Source organism: Meleagris gallopavo, chromosome 2 (genome assembly GCF_000146605.3).
Source record: "Meleagris gallopavo isolate NT-WF06-2002-E0010 breed Aviagen turkey brand Nicholas breeding stock chromosome 2, Turkey_5.1, whole genome shotgun sequence".
NCBI lineage: Eukaryota > Metazoa > Chordata > Aves > Galliformes > Phasianidae > Meleagris > Meleagris gallopavo.
In genome coordinates this window covers 1,831,510-1,852,287 of record NC_015012.2, presented here as the reverse complement: position 1 = coordinate 1,852,287, position 20,778 = coordinate 1,831,510, and positions in this window count along the sequence as shown.

Genomic DNA, 20,778 nt, shown 5'->3' with positions numbered 1-20,778 from the left:
ACCGGGTCGCAATGGCCAACACCCCGTGCCTACCTGCCCCTTGGCTTTTACAGAATCCGTCCTTTATCTAACAGTCTCGGTTTCTTATCGGCCGTCCCAAGGAGTCACCTCACCACTCAGACAGGACCGCTGAAATCAGCGGGGTGCACCTATCCTGTCCAGGGCAGTAGGGAGACACCCAAAGAGGCAATAATAATCCCGGACGAGCCCCCAAATTGTTGGAAATATCCAAATAATTTCGTCAGGACGGTATCTCTGATAAAAGCAGATTTTATTCGCGATTGCAATGGCGGGCGTCCCGCAAGCAGGAGCGCACCTATGGACACAACATGACAGCCTTTATACCCTGTTTTCTCCCCCTTGTCTCCCCCCTCTCCCCTGTTTCCCCACTGGCTGGGTACTCCAGGTTCACAATCTTATCAGAGGATTTACATTTGTTATTTAGTTGTTAATTTGTTTGTTATCTGGTGTCGCCATCCTGTCGTTTCCAAGATGTCTCAGTGCTCTTCTTGTCGTATTGATATGGTGATTTGCTTCCAAGTCTTCGTTAAACAAGGATAACCGTAGTGGGGGATGATGTCAGGCCTTCCGATGTCTCTTCAGGTGCTTCCTCGGGCATGCCATGACTTGTTCTATGGTTTGATCTGGTGCAGGATATTCTTGCAGTGTGTATGACAAAATATACATATATACACCTATATACAGAGTGTGCGTCCCTGGGAAGGGTTATCTAGACGATAAGTGATGTAAACTATGAGGGATCTTCCCCAAGTTAAGCAGAAAGACTCCCAGAAAGAACTATGACAGTGGAGATCATGAAATAAAAATATATATTATCCAATTCTAATGCAGAAACAACATTTGATTCTCACAGTTCCGCAGATCAAAATGCACTTAACTGTTTTGCCATAAAATGAATTGACTTTTCAATGCCATTTTAAAGCCATTGTTTTTGGGCTGTACCTTCCCCTGGAAGTTTAAAAGAGGACTTGCAGCCCTTGTTTTCCCAGTGAGACACTGCACCCATTTGGGTCCTCCCCCTCCATGCAATTCCTTTTCAATTTCTATCAAAAGAAAACCCACAAAAAGCAGCAGTTGCTTCACATCCTGAAGTTTTTCTAGCAGCATACTACTATTTAATTAAGCCTTTAGCTATCAAATGGAATAGTTAATTGGTGCTGTGAACCTTTAAGCGTTCAAGTGGAGATCACTCAAGACCCAGATTCAGCTGTTCCACCAGAGATTTGAAGCTCTTGCTCCTTTTCCCTGCAACACTAACTCTTATTATAGTTTCCTTCTTGGGGAAAAAACAAAACAAAAAAAATGTCATTTTTGAACTAAAGCAAAACATGAACAAACACAAATCTCTTGTTTCATTGAATTCAAAGTTATGTTTCTTAATGTATAAATACATATTTAGCCAAGCCCCTTGGGACAAGATGAGATACAGCTCCCAAGTGCCATCACAGCTCTGCAGTTCCCACTACAGCCCATGCACACACAGTCCAGAGGAAGCCCACGCTGTGTGGGAAGGATAGCATTTGCAAGTAACCAACCACAACAGGAAGAAAGGAGGAACTGACTTCACATCAGCCTGTGAGCTACATAGAGGTGTGATTCAGTGTTAGGCTTGACCAAAACTGAGTTTACACATTAACAGGTATGAGCTAAAGCTGAGTTTAACAGAGTAAGCTATCCTGGTCTCCCTGTCGGGGTGATGGGTATTTCCCAGAGCAATGCATGTGCAGGGGGAGATAGGTACAAACAGCCAAAACACTTGGGACAAATGGAACTTTTCTATCTTCTTTTAACACTGCTTTTTCCCTTACATCCTCTGGGCACTCACAAAGAAGAGTTTAGTGAGATGCTATCTATTGGCAGTCAGAGACAAAGCTTACCAAATTGTTATGGGCCATTTTGTCACTTTTTCGATACCAGAAGTAATTTGCAGAGACTGTGTTGCCACCAGCAGTTTCCCAGGGGTTGGTGCCAGAGCCACACAGCGTTGTCATCCCATCCCTCTGACTTCCCCCACATAATGTGTTGAATATGCATGTGTCCATTCATTATAGCTGCTCACTGCCTCTAACCCAGAGTGACTCTTCTATCCCATGGCTACGCAGAGCAAGCCGTGCATGAGAAAGGGAAGGTCTCCACCAACATGTCAGCTTTAAAAACACTGCACACAAATTTGCATGCTTGAAAAATCATTTTTTACCAGTGAAAACGAGGAAAAAGGACTTAAGGCTGAAAGGAGGATTTTTTTCCCCTTCTAAGGGGATATCAGAGCACTGAGAGCAGAATGAGTTTCACAACCTACAGGTGTACATCCTTAGCTAAGCAGAATTAATCACCGTAATTAACAGCACTGAGGTCAGCAATATAAAGCGGGCAGTTACATCTATGGGAAAGTTCAATTGTGTTTGAGTTTCTCAGAGTCAGAATACAGGTGGTTGCTTTTGATAACTGTGCAGTAATACGATGTCTCTAGAGAAGTTTAATATTAACAGCAAATAATTATTGCAGCGGGGTCACCTTTCAAACTATTTGAAAATGCATTACAATCAAGAGCATATTAACAGGTTCAGTGTAAGAGTGTCAGGATATGACTAAGACAAACAAAATGGAAATCAGTCACTCCAAATTGATTTCCATCATATCTGGTCTCTTTCAAGAGCCAGCAATTACCTACATTTATCCCAGAGTCATTTGCATCATGCATGCCTGTTAATGCACCATACCTCACACTCGAAAACATGAGTGACTGAAGAGGAGGAAGAAAAAAAAGTGTTTTGTCCTTGCTTGTTTAGCAAGATACAAGATTTATCAGCAAGTAAAAAGATTAATCACAAATGCCAGTGCCCCAGAGAGAGCTCTGAGGTTGGTTAAACCAACAGGGCCCGCACACCATGGGATACTTTTCTTCAGACATACTAAAAGTCTCTGCTGGACAAGGACCTGAGCAGCCAAACAAGCCTATTGTCTTTTTTTTTTTTTGAGGCTGAGCATCCAGGAAAGCTGGGTTTCACACAGACTGCAAAATATCATTCTAGAAGCAAGAGGGGAGGTGAGGGAGAGGGAAAATGCATCATACATGTATCAACAGCATTTAAATGCAAGCATCAGTATTTGATTTATCTCTAATGTTTTCTAACAAAAACAGGTAATATTTTCCTTCTATATAACAAATAATATCAGAAGGAACATCTGGGCTCTGATTAATAGCACTTTCATGCAATTATAATGTAAAGTACAGGAGTTGCAACTGGTAATGGAAACAAATGATAATTTGGTACTTGAAACTTCACCACAGCAGTGCAATTTTAAGTCATTTTAACTGTAGATTTCTGTTTTCAGGTTATATTTTATAGTGACTTTATTCACCAAGAGACAATTTCTTAGTCATCATCTCTTATGTCTTAGGGAGTATAAGCTTATTTCCCCTTTTCTTTATTAGAGAAAGCTACGGAACTGAAGTCACTTCAAATCAAGATTTCCCTGCACACACAGGGCATCCCACTCCCTATTCCTGCTGTGCATCAGGATGAAGAGAGGTGCACAAGCTTCCTCTCCAGTGAGGTATGGACCAACCTCAGGATCACTGCTGTCTTTGCTTCATTTTTAATACCACATACTTGTTACAAGGCAGCCCACCAGAAAGCATATTCTGGGATAGACTGAGCAGGTACTGCATTACCTAGCTGTAGTAGTTTACCTAGCACTACCTTCCACTTTCCTGACCACATTTGGAAAGGGCACACGCTGGATGGAAACCTTCAAGGGATGATTTACAACATCCAGCAATGGGAAGCCACCACCAGTGACAAGGAATAGCCCTTCAGTAACAAAAAAAAACACAACAACATCCAAAGCCCTGAGGTGAAAAAGTATAATCCCTCCCTACCAACCTTATCACCAACCTTATCAGAGTGTTTTCTGGAAAGCCATAAAGCAGAAGACACAGCTTTGAGGATACTTGATCTGATCCGTAACTTCACTGCAAGAACAGCTGAGTGCACAGCAGGGCTTCAAGTATCCCTTGCAGGGTAAACTTCTTCCTTGGCACCCCAGATAATTAGCTACAAATACATGCAACATCCATTAGAATTGTCCACATGCTGAAATTAATAAGTATTTACATCAAATGTCCCGTTTTGCTACTCTTCACTTGTCTAGATTAACACACAATGCGCTTCCTTCTACCTTGTGGATGGGTGCCTGAAACTTTTCTGCAGGGAATTATAAACATTTGCATATCTTGACCTAATATTCATTGTTTCACTAGGAAAAAGTCCCAACATTTCTTAAGTCTCAGGACTTTTATATCTCATGAAATGTAATAATCACCAGTGCAATCTGATACCAAAAATATTTAGAAAGATTCTCATTTATTTCCATTTATTTGAAAAAAAACAAAAACCAAGCCATTTAATAAGCTCTAGAAAAACACTGCTTTAACATCAATAAGAGATTTACTGTTGACTTCCAGTAATCAAAATCCCACTGCATATCTCCACCTCATTACACAATCCCCACCTGCCTTACACAATTAGAATAGAACTAGAATGGAAACAATAGATTGGACTGACATTCATTTAGGATTATTCACCTAACAACTTCATAGAGACACTGCACATAGGAAAATCAGTAGGAGAAGATGATGTGAAATAGCTGAGGTTATCTTCTGTAATTACTGGGTTCATCCAAACAGTTGTACCATATTAGGGACTTTTGGCTGAAAGGACAAGTTTCAGCATGAGGTTTCTTGGTAAATTACTAAATTGAAAACTATGGGAAGCATAGAAAGTTGCCTGGAGTGCATTTCAAAAGAATTATTCGGAAAAAATGATTTGTAGCAGGGCAATAAGAAACAGAAATGGACCAAAGAAGCAGGGATATGACTGAGGGCTTTCCTACATATCACTGTGGCTGTACCTTACCCAGCTGGCCGTCTTCACAGCATGCATGCACCAGCAACTGCATGGACGTAAAAGCTGCTGGTGAGTCACGACTGATATCACCTAGCATTCTGTCGTGAGTAGAACAAATGGATTTATATCCACTCGCATGGTGTACAGACTGATGAATTCATAAACACGGTCACAGTATCTGCAGATAGAAATTCTAGGAGCGCTTTGTTAATGAAATTATACAGCTACACGCAAAACCAAATATGAGCATCTGAACCATAGTTCTCACACTCATATCAAGACTCTGGATGTGAATTGTGCCCAAAGTGACACCCATATGCTTGTTATTTGCAAAGGACTTTCTGTGAAGGGAGGTTAAGTAGCACGATGAAGCTTGTCAGAATCCAATGAAATAAGTGCCTGCTGTGCATATTGCTGGAGGCAGAGGGAAGAGAAACAGAGGGAGAGGGAGGGAAGGGAGCAGGACTACAGCTGATTCACTCCTCATTTACTTTCTTTCATATGGGAAACACTGACTGCCATTAATTGCCAGCTTTTATCAACAATATCACACAGAAGAGATGATTAATTTTCAGTAATTACCACAGTAACAGACAAAAATGTTAACGCTTCAAACTTGCATCCCTCCCTTACCTGATTTTTTGATACTTCAAAAATGTTTAACTCTGTCTTTAGAAGAAGTTATGGCCATCCCAGATGTGCTGTTTTACTGACTGATCCTAAACCTACAACTCCCACTTTCTGTGCATCCTGTTACAGCATTCCTTGAACAAATGCACCAGTAAGAAGCCAGCATGGCATTTAATTCCAGATAGTTACACCAGTTCAAAACCACCAACGATCATGTAATTGACATTAATTAAAGAAATCTAATGATTTACATTAGTTCTCAGAAATTCCACACCTGGCAATTGCAGAGGATGTCCTCTGACTCCCTAAAGATCTCTTTTCAGCGAGTAGTTGAATTAAGTTTTATCCTTTCCACATAGGAAATTCTCTCTGCATCTGCCACGAAGTGTTTCCTTCACTTCCATGAACAGTAATTCAAAGGATTCCCTGAAGCATACCGGAGTTAGGCTTGTGTGAATTGGCAACTCTACTAATCATCCCTTTAAATATTTCATTTATCTTTTTAGAAGCTTGAATGTTAATCAAAGGTCAGCCATCACTTTGCCTCTGCATTGCTAAGACAACTGAAGAAGTTAATGAAATACATACAGCACTGCAAGAAACCCCACTTTGCCCATGGCATTTTCAGTTCCATTTCTAAATTAGTACAGGGAAACAGCAAGTGGGTCACACTTGCTTTATGTCCTCCGGCAGTGAAAAGGCAGATTTTACCAAATTTGGTGAAGAAGCTTAAATTGTTGGGTAATTGTTGTGTTTAGAAAATTAACCAAGACCTTGAAGTGAATATCAAGGTTACTCGGAATCAATAGCACCATAAGAAAACAACACAAGGCGTTATAATACCACTATGCCACGTGCTGCCATGAAAGTAAATGTAGAGAAGAATCTCATTTCCAGCTGAACCTAGAACACGTATGGAAGGAATAACTTAATTGGCTGAAAAACACAGTAAAGGTCAGTACTTACTTAAAGCCTTTAGTTAAAAGTTTCCATCCATTTTCAAGCACAGGAACCATTAACAGCACACAGAAACTGATTAATTTTGTCATTCTTCCACGTTAAGCTCTTCATAGATCTCTCCATATGAGGACAGTTTTACTCAACAATATCTAATTAAGCTGCCTCTTTGCAGTTTTGGCTTTTATCTGCAGGATGTTAAATACCATGAGGGCATATGGCCATTGCCTATTGTCAAGAGCAGATATCTTATGTGTACAAGACCGTGTTGCCTCCAAGATTTGTAGGCTCAAGACTTTGTTACTTAGAAACCATATAAAACAATATAACCCTTGGATTTCCCATTACTGTCTGAAATTTTCAGATATCTTTCCTTTTGATTAAAAACTTCTAGAACAAGATGTGTTATTGTTTCTCAGGCAGCAGAATCTACGCTAGAGAGCTGTAAAAATATTATCATAAGCATTTACTGTGTTTAAATTGCAGCACTCTTTTCCACTGCTCTATCACACCCCATGAAGCTACCACACCAAGATCTGTAATTCAGTAACTGCTTTCTTCCACTGCTACCCACTATGCTTCTTGTGATTGAAGAGCATAGGAAGCTGTGTAAAATTAATGATGCTGCATTGTAAGAACTCTCTGAACTTACATTTCTCTCCTACTGATTTTTGTCTTGGTTGGTGAGTTCACTGGTGCCATTTCCTTTCTGCAAGTCATGTGAAGGGATTAAAAGCAGCAGAGATGGAAGTGCCATCCCCACACAGAGATGGCAGTACCAACCATCCTGCCCTGATTTCCTTGAGGAGTTTCCCTGAGATGTGACCCACTATAAGAGCATAACCATGTGAGAGAGTGAAAACACCCAGGTATCAAGAGTAATATCTGGAAAAAGAAGGCAGCCTTGGAAATAAATCAACGCAATGTTGTTTTCCTAGACAAGTTTACTGTTTCACACTTACTGATATAGGTCAGAGATGCACCAGTGGAGTAAACACAATGATGGAACACCCATACACATCATTCAGTCAACAAAGACAGCCAGACAGTTCCCTGCAGACTGATTCAGCATGCTCAGGAGCTGAAAATGCATCTATGTTGTCCACAGTATCTGAGCTGGCTCAATTGCAGCCATGCGCTAACACAGCCGCACTGCTCCTGGCACCCCAAGCAGCTTCCCCTGCTCTGATCTGCCTCCCAAGCTCTCCAAATAGAATGAATCTCAGAAAGCTCTGCTCAGTCCCAGCCAAAAATGCAGAATGCACAGTAGCCCAACCCTGTGTGGGACTGCTCCCAGCAAGCAGCATGAATACAACCCAATTTCAAACAGGGTGCAAGGCAGGATCCCTAACCAAGAGAATATTGTGAAGAATATGGAAAAAAACAGCTTTTCTTCACAATATTTTTTGATTGCCTAACAGCAAATTACTCTGAAATTATTCCATGTGTATTAGTGCTCTTCTGTGTAAGCAAACTGCAGCCACAGCAACCAAATAATTGACCCCAAGCTGAAGTTCCAACAGCACATCATCTGAAAATGAGGAAACCGACTGCAGCCTCATTCCATCACATAACGTGCTGTGTGTAATTATGGCTTGTCATATAGGAAGCTTGTAAGAGTAACAGCCTGCTACACTGAAGAAGTGAGATCTGGGCAAAAAAGACAAACTTCTTTCAATGCATGGATTAGACAAAAGCACCTTTAACTTATTTCCCCACAGCAAACTTAATTACCCTAATTTGTCCAAAATTATACCTCCCTTGTAATGGCTTTCACTCATAATTTTTACTTCCCAGCAGTGCCCTGCCATTTTTAGTGTTGTGCATCAGCCTACAAACTAGGAGCACTCAGGTGGTTAAAAATAAATATTGATCTACCAACCTCAGCACAGCTGTAAGTATTTAGATGAGAAAAACAAACCTATAAAAACCAAACAGCAAAAATCTCCCTGTCAAAGGGAGGAAGGCTATAAGCAGACAAAACTTACCGGGGGGGAAAAAACAAACAAACAAACAAACAAACAAAAAAAAACAGTGCAAGAAACATTTATCATTGCTCATCAGCAGATTTGCAGGCAATAAGTTTCTTTGTGACTGAGGGAATCAAAGATATTTTGAGTACTGAAGGCCACAGTATGAGCAATGCCAAAGGTGCTGGGAAGCATTGGAAGACATCTGCTTGTTCAAGGAGAATTGCTAACAAATGCTCAAAATTCAAGAAATAAACAACTTTCCTGCTTTACCAAGATAGAGACGTTTGAGTAATGTGGAAAAAAAAATGCAATTATAACTCTCTCATTGTCTGCAGTATCAATATGTGAACGTAGCTCCTAGGTGCTGTGGACATCCTGCTACAAGTTGCTTGTGTCACTCAGATATGAAGGAAAATCTACAGCTCTATAAACTTCACTAAATCCTGAGAGCCGAAAGCTTTAAGGATCTAGATACTTGATCACCTGGCTAATAGATTCCCATCACTTTCTTACACAGTGCATTTTGTAAGAAATTTGAAGGGCTCAGCATAACACACGTTTCCTGACAGACATTTCAGACTTTGAGCTCCTCCACTGAATGTTTACAGGTGGGACAAAAAGCAGATTTCTTCCTGTGGTTTAACCAAACCTCAAAAATGCTTAGATAAAAATGTAAGAATTTCTTTCTTTTTCTTTAATCTGAATAGTAAATTTGATGAAGGATGCAGCAACATCCCTGGTACAAGCTAGGCCTGAACACAAACACATACTGAGAGCTCACATCAATACCAAACAGCCCTCCATCGTGTCTCTGGTCCTTCAGGCAGCCACGCTCTCCTGTTAGGCCAGGGCTGATCTACAAAAGATGATGGCTCTCCACTGTCATAGAGATGGGTTGCAGTTGCCCAGTCAAACCTGGTTTACACCTCAGCCATCTCTCAGGGCTTTGTGCCACCCTCATTTCACTCTGATGTCTGTCCATCTGTCTCCACGGAGATTTCTCACAAAATATTCTTTTCTGACCCCTGCAGTTAAAGGCCCCAGCACACTCATGAAATTGACTGTTTTCCAAGATCTTCACCAAAGCATCCTAATTTTTCCTTACGTACCAGAAAAGCATGGGACTCTGCGTGACAAGTTCTGCTAGCTTGCCTCCTTCAACTTTTGGGAAGTACTTTTGCATTGAATAGAGTACTGGCCATAAAACCAGATACTAATATACAATGGAAACACACAGATACAAACACACTGACTTCACACATCACCAAAGAGCACTTTTCAAGTAAAAAGCAATCCTCAGTCTAATTTCTGTAACACTGCAATTACATTTTTTTCTGATGCCTTAAACCACTACAAAAGTTACTCTCCCAGGCACAGGGAAGTTTTCAGTCTTTCTTCCTTCTTGAAATCTGCTTTTGGAGTGGCAGGCAGGTAGATAAGAGGTGAAAGTCTATCCTTGGCTTTCTAATCATTTAGTCAAGCAAATTCTTCTCTGAAATCCTGCTGGCTTATTTTGAAGCCGGAGTGAAAAATGTCTGTCTCTCCTTTAAGTAACATTTATAGCATTGGAGATAAGATACAATGACTTTTCCCCTCCCGTTTTCTCACTTCTTTCTCATTCTGCATTGTTTAATGGTGCCTACAGGCAAAGAAAAAGACACTTTTAAAGAAAATAGGAATATATATGGTCTTATGAATCTCCAGATCTCAACTTTTCCCTACATACCTCATGCCAGGAGACTCTCTCTCACCTATTAAGAATATTTATAAAGGTTAGGCTGCAATTATTAAATTCAGGCCAGTGACTTCAGCCGAAATTACACGGACTAGAAAGATGTGCAGGGGCCTTCTGATGGACATGAAAAATGAACACATTTCTTTCAATATGAAACGTGAAACTTTTTATGCTTTCTTCAGTGAATCTGAAGAAAAGCCACCTAGTTATGATTGGGAATGTTCCACAGTTGAAAACACATTTCCCAGATTTTTGGCAGAAAACCTAATTAAGAAAGCTTGCCTGAGCTTGTCACCCTCACAGCAGTGGAATCTAGACCACACTCACCTTGGAATTTCTCCTTTCCAAAACAAGGCAATATGACTGAGAAGGTCAGGAAAGAGAAGAGACAGAATTCACTAACATGAACTCAGCTATGTGAGGAATTTGGCCAATTTTAAACAAGTTCTATCAGGAGAAAAAAAATCTTAGACCACTTGCTATGGTATTAACAAGCTCACTTTGGCCTATGTTTTGCAGCAAGTCTTCTTAAGATGCTCACATCTTGTTCAGCAATATCAGGCTAACACTTAAGAAGTGTGTTGTTTGTTCTGTTATCCTACATACAACTCAGCTGCTCGATTTTGCAAAAGCAACTCAAGCACACAGTAGTTCTGACACTAATATTCACTAGAAAACAGCCTCTCTGGTCTCATTCAAAGCAGACCATTTTTTCTTCCTTTCATATCTTTCAGAAATAACATTATACAGAAAAGGGATCATAGTTCTAATGATAAAAAATGAGGAAAAATGACCATAAATGTAGTATGTTTTTCGAGCACACCTAGGGCTTTGAAGCTTCAACATAAGAAAAAGGGTCTTTGTTATATCAGTAAGCAGTGTAAATAAAAAGAAGAAATCATCATCTGTCACTGCCATAAGAGCAATGGGATAAAATTATTATATGGGCTGCAAAAGAAGCGGTCTTGAAACAAGCCATTACTGAAGAATCATTTTTAGATGAGCAGTATTCATCAGTAGTTTAAAGGGATAAAAAAGAAAAGGATTTACTGAGGGAAAAAAAAAAAAAAACAACAACAAAAAACCAGTTGAAATTAAGTACTCATTATATCATTTCTAAACTTGTTAGGATGAATTACAAGTACATTTTTTCCATAGTTGGGCAGATACGGCCGAAAGATGCCACATAAAGTGGATCAGTACTCAAGACTTAAAAATCCAGCCTAAGACAAAAGCAACCACACCAGCAGTTTTTTAACTCCTACTACTCCATGTCCTGGAAGCTGAGCCAAAATAACTGAACTGAGGGGATATTCCCTTCATTTTCTCCAATCCATCTGCATTATATGCAGCCAGGATGAACCCAGGAACCCTGACAACACATAGCACGTCAGCTCAGAACACAACTTGCTTCTCTGAACTGGCAGTGAATGACCCAACACACCACAGGGCACAAATACTAATACAGTACCTACAGTTGCTAGAGTCAAGCAGCACAGTGCAGGCTTTAAAGCTTTATTCAGCAGCTCGGTGAAGCACTGATTCTGCAAAAACTGTAGTAAAGGAGGAGTCTTATTACAAGTTAATGTATAGAACAAACTGCAATGTTAGGACACGTCACAGAATTAAACTGCCATGTTTTTCCTCTTCCCTCTTGCAGAGGTGATGTGCAGAACATGCAGTGTACAAGGGTAAAGACATTGCATACATACACTGATAGTGCTTTTTCTTATTATTCCACATAAAACAAGATGAAATCTACATAGAAAATGTAGGGCTAAAATGTACAGTTATGAGCTACAAAGGTTATGATACAGTTACACGAGCAGATGATTCAATTCTTACTTGTTTTGTGAACAGATGCAAAGCTGTTATTTTGCCCCTTTCACGCTGCTGCAGTGCACTTTTTTCCCTTACTGCTCAGGACTGAGATTTTGGGCAGTTCAGAAGAGAATATTTCAAACCATCCACCAAGGCTGCAAGAAATCCATATGAAATTTGGAGATGTACAGAGATTGCATGGAGAATTTTAATCAGCTTTCCGAATGATATATCCTCATACAATGATTCTTCTTTGCAGGTTTGATAAGTGATGCTATGCTGTCTGATTCATTTCCAAAATTTTCCATCTGTTTGCTAAAAGTTCTTCCTTCCCAAAAGAAGTAAGAGGGAGAAAACCTTCTTTTAAGAAGTCCTTATTTTTCTTCTAATTAAATGATGATTTTTATTTCTTCAACCCCCAGCTGCCCCTTCTCAAACACTGTAAGCCTGAAGAAATAGGATCAAAGATAGGTTTTCTAGATACTGAAAAGTGCTGCCCACCTTTCTCGCTTTAAGGCCTTTCACACCAGAGAAAGAACTAAACAATATTCCATTAAGTTGAAATCAAAAAGGAAAGATACGAGCCTGAATACTGAACGTGCAAATTTTATATTGATTATTAGTGATTTTATCATCAGTTCTGCCTTGGCAAAAAGACTCCCGCACTCACCAGGCACCCGTAGCAGTACCTCAACCAGTGCACCATACCATGGTACTGCACACAGCATCCCATGTCCTCAAAGAGGGGGAGAAACACTGGGTGTCTTGAACATCAGTGGGATCAAAGAGATCGGCAGAAATACACTGTATGTTCTTTCCACTAAAATATTTTTCCCAGGAGGCAATGTGTAATTCTCAGACAAGATTTCATCTAAATTTGCAGACGGCGTTTATATTTGTCTGGATTGTTACTGCAGATCTCATTAAAAGAAATGCAGTAATGCTTCATTGTCATCCTGACAAATCCTGGGGGAATGCAAAATCCTTCAGATCAAAGCAAAGGTAGGTCACTGAAGAAATCTGGCTGAGCACTCGTGCTCATGACATCACCAAACTTGTGCTAGCTCTTTGATGGAGAGCAGCGTGGCACTCCTTGATAAGTGTACAGAGACTCTAGCCTTATCCAGACAACTTATCTTTTCCATAAAAGCTGCAAAAGCCAAAATATTGTTGCTGAAGAAGATTTCTAGGATTTGGCCACAAGTCAGCAATGCTTTCAACTGTCTTGTTCTGCTGCTTAACGTGGAACAGCAGAGAAAGATGGCAAGCTTCAAAGGTTGTTCACTCACTGCTTCTCTGCTTTTCTCAGCACGCTCTCCTATGCTAATAAATTGTTACAGTACTGAAGATCTGAATTCACAGACGAGTACTGATATGATGCTTATGGTCCCCACAGATGTCATTAAAAGTATAAAGATGCAGCAAAGCGTGAGAAATGCCCATGCAGCAGCAAACACTCTTCTGTGACCTGCGTTGCCTTCCAAGAAGGATATTTGCCCCTGTTGACTCCATCCCAACAGTTCATACAAGGCTGGTTAATAACATGGATGGAAGCATTTTGAAGAAGTTTCAAATTTTGCCTGATGTTGAGAACTAAGATATGTTTATTATTTGCTTCTCTAAACAGCCTTCCTGAAGTTTAATGTGAGTGAGCAAAGGAAGGCAAGTCAAAGGAAAAAAAAAAGATGAATGAAAAAAATGCCCACAAATCACTTTCTATTTTAAATCAGGGTGTGTGCTTTTATTAATAAGCATGGTAAGAAGTCACAAAGAGGGACTGGAGTTGAAGATCCAGGAACAGTGATGATTCCCTAAACTACCAGGTGCTGCTGCATTTTTCCAAAGGGGTTCCTGGGAAAAGCATCAGCACTAATGACTCGGCTCTAGCAATAGGAAGCACAAAATTATATAAACAGACACAAGGGTTCTCAATTGAGGTAAAGGTTCCCTTTAGGGAAACACCTTTTTGGTGTCCTGGAGCTTACTTATGAGTACTGAACAGTCAGGGCTATGAACTTGCTTCTGAGGCTGGGCATGCAGAGGATACCAGCCACCTGCAACCATTTTTTTCTGTCTTCCTAGCCACAGAGAGTTTAGAGACAGAAAGACAAAAGCTAACTGTAAATCACAAAAACAAAAAACAAACAAAAAAAAACAACTCTGCAGTCTCATCAATAAATACATGGACTTTTCTTTGGGGAAAAATAAGTGTTTCTAGTAGCAACAGCAGATTACCAACGCTGCTACATTTAGCACCAGTGGGGATCAAAGCTGGCAACAGCAGGGTTTTACAGCACCTTCTTATATAATTGACAGTAGACACCAAAAGCTCTCAGTTGCTAAGCTTAAACAGATGATTTCATGCATGTGAAGACTCCTTTCCAGCACAGAATCACTCAAGAATTTCCTTCCTGATAGCATTGATGGATAACAGAAACCTTCACTCTTCCACGCTGCCCTGTTCTTATACACCAGGCTAGTCTTTAGAATGTAGGACAGATGCTGTTTTTAAGTACTATTTTAGCCTTCTTTACACCTGTACTTGCTCTCTTCCCATGTGTATTTCTTTGATTATCCCCAATCTTCTTCAGAAATAATACCAAAATGCCTCAGATTTCTCTCTTCCCAGGACTCTGCAACACCTGGAATTGTCCTAAGTGAAAGCATTACTTCAAGTAAGGAACTGTGACTGATTTTTATCTGTGCTTCAAAAGGATTTGGGGCATTCTGTGATAATCCCTAGTTTTAGAAAATGCCATGAGTAGTACACTCGTAAAGCAACTCAAACTAGAAAAGAGAGAAAGCCAGCAGAGTTCTGTTTTATTCTACTTCTTTTAAAACCTTGGGCTTGAAGCCTGGGCTGTGATGCGTCTCAAAAAGGACTAAAATACTTGTTAAAATACTTGTTCCCATGCTGAATCTGTTGAGAGGGGAGCTCCTGCTAGGAGTGCCAAGAATCCAGGTGAGGAGGGCTCCAAAATCTGCATGCAGGGCAGGGACAGTAACAGCCATTTTTTCCCCAAGACAAAGGCCAAGGTAGTCTAGAAGTGACTCTTACTATGTAAACTATCATATTGGACTCTTACTCAATTAAGACCTACAATATTACCTTCAAGTGGAGAGATCAGATGAAGGTCCCCAAGCAATTACAAGAAAAGAAATCTCACTTACAGCAGCTTTTCTAATAAAACCAGGACTACTGTATACCATGTTATTCTCAAGAGAAATTTTCTAACTAGGGTTCAAAACGAATTCAACTTCTGCAATTCACAACCCAGGGTCAAGAGACTTAGGCTCAGTTTCCCCAAAAACATGAAAGTTGACTTGCTTTCTTCTTGAGACCGAAGGGGTGAAGTGTCAGACAAGGAGAACACTGAGCATCCCTAAACCTCTTCACCACTCACAACTGAAGTAAGAATATTTTGTCATTGTCTGCAAGTCCTTTTCTAATTTGCCTGAAGACGCCTTAGTAGTGTTACATCCAAGAAAACCACACACCAAGACTATTTATAAATTTTATTTGTATGGAATGTGATGAAAGTAATATCCCAAAACGGTGCTTTGAAGCAACAATATTTGTTAGTATTTTTTTTTTTTCCAATCCTCTAATCAGAGGTGAAGCAGCAGGAGAGTCACTTTTTGCATGACTGCTCACAATTGCAAGTCACAATTCATTTGCTCTCATAAGCCATTATTTTGCATGGTTTTCTTTTTCATCAAAAGGCCTGCCAAGATATTTATTAAAAACGTGTACAAAAGAGATATGAGGGTACCTGAAGAAATATGAAAAAGAACAACTTGAAGGATCTGTGTAATGATTTTGTTTTACTTATGTTTTCAAAATATGCTGCAGAGTTTCCTCTCTACTGTGAAGCTATGTGATATAAGGAACTTTTCCTGTAGAAAATATGAGGTTGTGGAATGATTATATTAAAGGCAGTCATTTTAACAGAAAGGGCATTAAAAGAATGACCTGAGATATGAATCACAAGATCTTCAGAGAGGCATGTATGGAACAAAATGCATCAGGAAGAGTTCCTACAAGTACTGCCAAAAAAAAAAAAAAAAGCCAAGAATTTCCCTCTAGATTTCTTCTTTACTTTCTTGTTTATGAGACCAATGCAGAAGATAGGAAATATCGCTGAAGTCCTTGAGCAGCTTTGCAGATTAATGCTGTGCAATGAAAACACTATTCTTTGCAACAGATTTAAGCAGTTTGTTTCCCTGTCTGCAGCCATTTCTATGCTTTCTGTTGAATTTTACAGTCATCACCCAGTTTAAGTGCTCAATCCAGATGTAAATCACAACTACACAAAACACTATACATGAAGATTATTAAAGCTTCTCTTAACACATGCTTTGATTGACACCTAGATGTTGCATAATGATGGAAAGCTCTCATCTGTGCATTCGCTGCAAGAGAACAAGAGGATAAATTAAGCATCATACTCTTAGCAATCTGTGTTGGAGCTGGTTTGAACAGCAGTAGAAGAATCAGAGACAGAATTTTGTTCTCCTTAAACCAAATTTAAAACTCCCACTGGCCAGAAAAATCACTTCTTTCTCATAAGCCTGAACCATAAACAACAATAAAAAGGCAAGCTCCTCATCCAGTGTTATTACTGAAGTAAGGACTGAATTGCTGGTGTGCAGCAAAGCAATAGATGGTGACTGTAATGGTGTTCTAGGAGAGCCCAGCAACAGGAAAAGGATTCTCACATTTCATGAGATGTCTGAGATGACCCTCCTCTGAAGCTCTGGTGAAAAGATCAACAGCTGAAATAGCTCCCCAAACCAAAAATACTAAAAGGCAACAAACCACTATAGCTGAGCCTCTGAAACATTAAAGTATAACTAAAAGAGGAACCAGGTGCCTCAGAAATCCCCCACTGCATTTGAGGAATTTGTCTACGAGCTATGGTTAAAGTAGCATAAAAATCAATGAGCAATATGAAGAGCCTGATTCACTGCTGAAGCTGAGATTGCCAAGACATAGCTGCTACCTAATCTAACAGATAAGCAATAAGCAGAAACACCCATAATGCGAGGCTAACAACTGGTCTAACATATTGCAGACAAATAGCATCCATAGATTATTAAATAGTAGGACTACTACAAAGTCCAACTAATCCAACTTTGCATGAGCTGAGGTCTTTGTGCCTTCTGGCTCCATGCTGCTAGAGCAGGTTGAACATGCCCAGGGAGCCCTCCGAGTAACTCAGCACTACAAAGACCAGAATATCCCAAAATACTTGAGATAATTTATAGTTGTTTTTTTTTTTTAACATTGCTATGTTGTGTAATGACACTTTGCACTGACAGATAATGAAAACGTTTACAGTTGTTTTCCTTAGACACAAATCATTAAGAAATGCATCAAAACCAAAATACTGGCAGAATTCTCCTCTTCACAGTCTTACTGGAACTTTCCTTACAGATATCACTTCCACATGGCTCAGAATAAACGTGAAAGAAGAGAGGCAAGAATTAACCTAGTGACATATTCAGTTCTGATTAAAGGATGAGGTTGTGCAGATTTAACCAGGAGAGGTGGACACTTTGGCCCCATCATTTCTAGTAAGACAGGAATAGTCTAACAGTGGGAGTAGTAGATCATAACACATACTCTATGAGTACCAAACAAAAAGCCTAGTACATTACAGGAAATGCTGAGATGTGTTTACACAATTAGAAGCAATCACACACATATTTTAGTGAATAGACTAAGACCAATCATTGCAATTTCCCTTATTTAAATAGCAGTATTGCTGTGGAGCAACAAGTTTGAATAGTACTCATGTTAGAGGAGCCTGCCACAGCTTCTTTCCTAACGTTCTCTTTTTTCTATTTTTTTTCCTATGTGCCTTCATTTAACTCAAAAATTTCTGTAGGTCTTGGTTTCAAATTGCAGAGGGAAATAAAAACCCAAAAAACAGCAAGCCATCTCCAAACCCAAGAGTTTGCAGGAGGAATAAAGGAAGGATAAGTTCCTGAGAGCTCTGCAGAAAGTCTGCTTAATACAACGTAACTTCCAGACCTGCTGGTCCTGCAGAGGCATAGTTATCAGTCAAGTGTCTGCCTAGGAATATGATATTGAAGAACACAGGTGAAGCCGTGCTCCCAGTTAAATCCATATTCCCCTCCAAGCCATGTGGGTCACATGGGTATAAATAAAACTGCAGTTTATTTATTCTAAATAAAGCAGACCAAAGAGCTGAAGCTAGGTAACTGAAAGTGTTTCCAAGCACTTGGCATCAAATGTGAGGAAAGAATAGAGTGTGTATTGCCAGCGGCAGCAAAATTCACACGGGGAATATCATGAGGAAGCTAAATGCTTGTGCAATTTACTGCTAGAACAGAAATTCAGTGCAATTATATTCTGAGCATCTCAGATGCATTCAGTTTTCTCCCGACATGGTTTGCTTTACTTACTGGGGTTTTACAGATACTATCAGTAGGCAGATTAATAAGAACAACTCTTGTAAAATTGATATAGTGCTTCATCTGGAGTTACAGAGTTACAGAGAGTTCAACCTCTCTTCATAAAAACAACCTGTAAAAATCATTACCGCATTCAAGAAAAAAAAAACAAACTGCTTTTCATGTTAAGATTTCTGAACTTTATGCTGCAGGGATTAAAGCATCAATGTTTTATTAACAAGAAACAGTAGGAAGGAAAGAGGGGGAACTTGTTTAGCAGACATATTAAAAGAAGTATTGATGGATAAACACATCAATGTTTTTGAAAGCACGCACAAGATTTTTTGACAGAAGGGACATACCATCACTTTTGCAAATGCTTTCACTGGCACTTGATTGCAAGTACCTTTAACACTGCACTGCCTGTCTTCCCCATCCACTATGGTTATGGCAGGTAGACACATCCATTTACAGTAAATACCTACTGAGTTCTGTCCTTGGTGAGCTCAAGCATAACTTAACAAACATGGAGCTCATTGACCTGAAGGTGCCTCAGTGGAGACTTGCTCTTTTCTTGTGAGATCTGGTGAAGAATCATAACCCAAACATAAGTTGCTTGCAGAGCTTGGCCCTTCAGAGCGCCTCTAAAACATACCAATATTCCTCCTCAGAAAAATCAAACAGTTCTTTAATAAACTCATCAGACATATCAAGAGTGGTATAGTGAAGAGCACAGCAGCCAGCTCTGTGGAATACGGTGAACATTTCTAATCCCAAAGTCATGCTATTACTTCCTACCTATTTTCAGAATTTGTTTTCTGTGTTTTCAGTTTCAGTTTCAGACATTTGTGAAATAGATCTTTGATTAATGGATGCCTAAATCCTTCTGGAGCCTTGATAAACTTAAAGAAATAGCAGCCACTTGTCACTCTGCCTTTCTGCAGGGCATAGGCAGTTTAGCAGAGGCTGAACTATCTACCAGGTGCATTTAAAAGTAGTTATCTTTCCACCTACTTCCACATAAAAGAAGGTCTACTAGTTACCCATTACCAATAAGCTAACACATGCCTTTGGAATTATTCCTCATTTGTCATTACCACTGTCTGTACTGTAGGTCAGTTATTCTGTCTCCTGATGTTGTTTTGGTTAATTAAAACAAACACAGAAAAGCAGGCCATTCACAAATACTGCTACCCTGCTGCATAAGAGATATAAACTGCTTAACCTATCAAAGCAGATATCAACTACATTGATATCATTTTTCAACACTACCACCTGCAGGTCTGCAACAGCTTCCAGCATCACTTCTTAACCATCATGAATCATTAATATTTTATTTAATACAGTAATATTTACTATTCTTTCCCAGCTTGCACCTACAGACTTGTTAGCGTTGAGCTAAACACAAAATGCTGCTTTATGTATTAAACCTCAAGTTCTGCAATTCAGAGAAGCATTGCTAACTCGTAGGGCTTTTGAGCAGCTATTAATTTTTACAGCAAACTTTGAAGCTGCTGTCACGTGCTGACAATTTTCTCTGCTAGTTGGAAGAGGATAATTTAGGTTGAATTTTGTAACTCCGGGAACTTAACTGAAGGCCATGGTCTGACTGGATGGGCAAATGTAGGCACCGAGGCTCTAGTGGAAAAAGAGAAATAGACTTGTAAAATGCAGGTCCCTCCTCTCAGTTGCAGAGAGACCTCACAAGGATCAGAATCCCACCACATATATCTTAGTCAAATATCTTATTTGTGTAGGAAGAGGAAATACCTTCATGTTCTCCACTCTGAATCTTTGTTAAAACAAAGCCTTTCACTTCCCACAGGATTCATCTCGCTCTCCGTGCTAGACAAAGACCATATGATATTTGCAGTTCAGATCAATTAATAGCCCTGCTTATTCTTTGGGACAGAAGCGATTATTTAAATCAATTTTCAGAAGCTGCGTGTGGGTACAGATGTGACCTTTTTGAACCACTGCTTTCTAGCTTGATCAAGAAGCGCTGCAGTTCTGAAGGTGTTTGTTAGAAACTATGTATCATCTGCTTCTCTGGAACAAAAATTTTAATGTATGTTTGAAAAATATTAATACACAGTATTATTTCATACAGTTTGTGATATATGCCAACTGGGAAACACTCAGCTACTACACTTTTACCACTGATCTTAAGCATGCTGATACTCCTTATATAGAGGGGCTCCTTAGTAAGGCTTGATTAGCACTCTTTTTCTTACTCACTTCATTCTGCTTCCAAAGAAGCAAAATTGCTTCTGACAGGTTCTTAAGTATTTGCAAGTAGGCCAGTAGTTAT